This window comes from Sciurus carolinensis, unplaced genomic scaffold, assembly GCF_902686445.1.
Source record: "Sciurus carolinensis unplaced genomic scaffold, mSciCar1.2, whole genome shotgun sequence".
In the NCBI taxonomy this organism is placed as follows: Eukaryota; Metazoa; Chordata; class Mammalia; order Rodentia; family Sciuridae; genus Sciurus; species Sciurus carolinensis.
Window position 1 is genome coordinate 954,637 of NW_025920151.1, and position 2,891 is coordinate 957,527.

The 2,891-nt window shown below is 40.0% G+C and overlaps 1 pseudogene; it reads left to right on the forward strand.

The window, feature by feature from the left end:
- The first annotated feature begins 361 nt into the window (after positions 1-361).
- On the forward strand, positions 362-1,109 carry LOC124974512 (cyclin-I-like; annotated as a pseudogene).
- Positions 1,110-2,891: the final 1,782 nt, after the last annotated feature.

The window sequence follows — 2,891 nt, forward strand, 5'->3', positions numbered from 1 at the left end:
TCTCTCCCTGGCCCCCGCCGCCCTATGGCGAGAGGGAGCCCCCTCCTCACCCAGGCACCTGCGGCGGCTGTTGGAGGAGCAGGACTGGTGGTGGCTTCAAGTCCGGGGTGGTCTTGGAAACTAATTCGCTGACCGACCCTCTGGCCACAGCCGTGCATCCAGCTTAAGCGCCAGCTACCACGCCCCCAAACCCCCAGCACTCTACTCCCCGGGTTCCTTCTCTTCTCCCTCAGTCGGCTTGTCCTTGTCCTGTGCGCCCTGCTGCGCGCCCAGGAAAATGAGGTGGTAATGGGCCCGAGGATGGCCCCGCTGTCACCACTGTGCGGCCTACAGCTGTGCCTGGAAGGAGGAGGAGGAAGAAGAGGAGGAGAAAGTAGCTACATCAAGCTGGGTGGCAGGCAGATCCAAAGGAGATCATGACGTTTCCAGGATCTTTGGAAAACCAGAGATTGTCTTTCATATTGGAAAAGGCAATCTCTAGGGAAGCCCAGATGTGGAAGGTGAATGTGCCAAAAATACCTGCAAATCAGAATGTTTCCCCATCCCAGAGAGATGAAGTAATTAAATGGCTGGCCAAACTCAAGTAGCAATTCAACCTTTACCCAGAAACGTTTGCTCTTGCTATCAGTCTCTTGGACAGAGTTTTAGCTACTGTAAAGGCCCAACCAAAATACTTGAGTTGTATTGCAATCAGCTGTTTTTTCCTAGCTGCCAAGACTATTGAAGAGGATGAGAAAATTCCAGTACTAAAGGTATTAGCAAGAGACAGTTTCTGTGGGTTTTCCTCATCTGAAATTTGGAAAATGGAGAGAATTATTCTGGGTAAGTTGAACTGGATCTTCACACAGCCACACCATTGAATTTTCTTCACATTTTCCATGCCATTGCCATGCCAACTAGGCCTCAGATACTTTTCAGTTTGCCCAAATTGAGCCCATCTCAACATTTGGTGGTCGTTACCAAGCAACTACTTCACTGTATGGCCTGTAACCAACTTCAGCAATTCAAAGGATCCATGCTTGCTCTGGCTGTGGTTAGTTTGGAAATGGAGAAACTCATTCCTGATTGACTTCCTCTTACAATTGAACTGCTTCAGAAATCACAGATAGGTAACTTCCAGTTGATCCACACTCGGAAGCTTGTGGCACATCACCTTTCTACTCTGCAGTCTTCCCTGCCTCTAAATTCTGTTTACGTCTACCATCCCCTCAAGCACACCCTGGTGGCCTGTGACAAAGGAGCATTCAGATTACATCCCTCCTCTGTCTCAGGTCCAGATTTCTCCATGGACAACAGCAAACCAGAAGTGCCAGTCAGAGGTACAGCAGCCTATTACCATCATCTCCCAGTTGCCAGTGGGTGCAAGCATACCTCTACTAAGCGCAAAGTAGAGGAAATGGAAGTGGATAATTTCTATGATGAAATCAAACAGCTCTATAATGAAGACAGTGCTTTAGAAAATGTGATTTCTCTGTGTGGCACCGATTTATCAAGACAAGAGGGACATGCTTCCCCTTGCCCACCTTTGCAGCCTGTTTCTGTCATGTACTTACCTTCCACTGCTAGACTAAGGTTGACTACTCTGGGAATGAGAATATGCAAAACCAGGAAAGTCTGTAGAGGGGTACCTTATTCAGCTGATTTGAAGTGAACCAGGAAAAATTTTTTTAAAACTTCATTTACTTTTACAACTAATTAACATTCATTGATTAAAGACCTACAAATTCAGAAGATCCAAAATATTATTTAAAATTTAAAAAAAAAAACCTTTGTAGTATACCAGTTCACTCTATTCTCTGCCAAAATGTAGTTTGCCCAATGTCAAAAATTACACAAAATTTTAATGTTTGGAAAAAAGCTCTAAAACTCCGAGCTAGCAAACCTTGTTCCTTTTGTCATGTTTTAAATCCTTTTGCATCTGCTTGCTTCTCCAGTCTTAATGCATTTTGTGCATGTTCATCTCTGTCTCATGACTGAATAGGTAACCCCTGAAATCTATTTTAGCAGTTTAATTTATATGGTGGCCATGTTCAACTCATGATTCAAATTCCAATTAGTATGAAAAGGGTACTTTAGAATTGTCCCATATGCATCAGAAGTGGTAGTAGGAAAATGTTCTCATGTGACCACATTGATTTTTGCGTTGGCCTTACTTCAATTTTTAGTTTAAAAGAATAAAATAACTTCTTTTTTGTTTAAAGTGAGACTTAAAATGGCATGTAATTAAGACAGATTTCTTGAAAGCATTTTTTACAGTTGAATAAAAGAATTCGTGATAAAGTTAATACGTCCAGGTACTCACCAAAGAAACATGTATGTAACCTATAATTGGATTTTTGTAACTGATCTGTTTTGACTCATTTACAATCAGTAGGAGATACTGTCTAGATATTGGGCAGCTCTATGATTTGAGTCTTATAATATGAAATGACTGAATTTAGTACCTAGTTTTATGGTAAGCTATTTCTTGATAAAAGTTATTCTCCCCTCCCCCACCCTAGTCTACCTATATTTTTTTTAACTTCTAAATTTTGAGTTCCCTTCACAATCTGAAGAAGGTATTGCAGCCAGAACCATGTACCAATGAAAAAGCCTCTGGTAGCAATAAAAAATTGTCCTTAAAAAATTATATAGTTTTTATTTATCTTTTCAGTTTTTTACTTTTATAAATCATGAGATCATTGAAGTTTTCTTTAACTCTTTAGAAATTTTTGGAAATGTATATATATACATATGTGTGTGTATATATATGTGTGTGTTTAGATGTGTATATATATACATACATAAATATATGTATATGAATACATAATGTATATATAAATATATAGGCACATATGTAAATGTATGCATGCACATTTATGCATAAGCATACACATGATATGTTTATATTC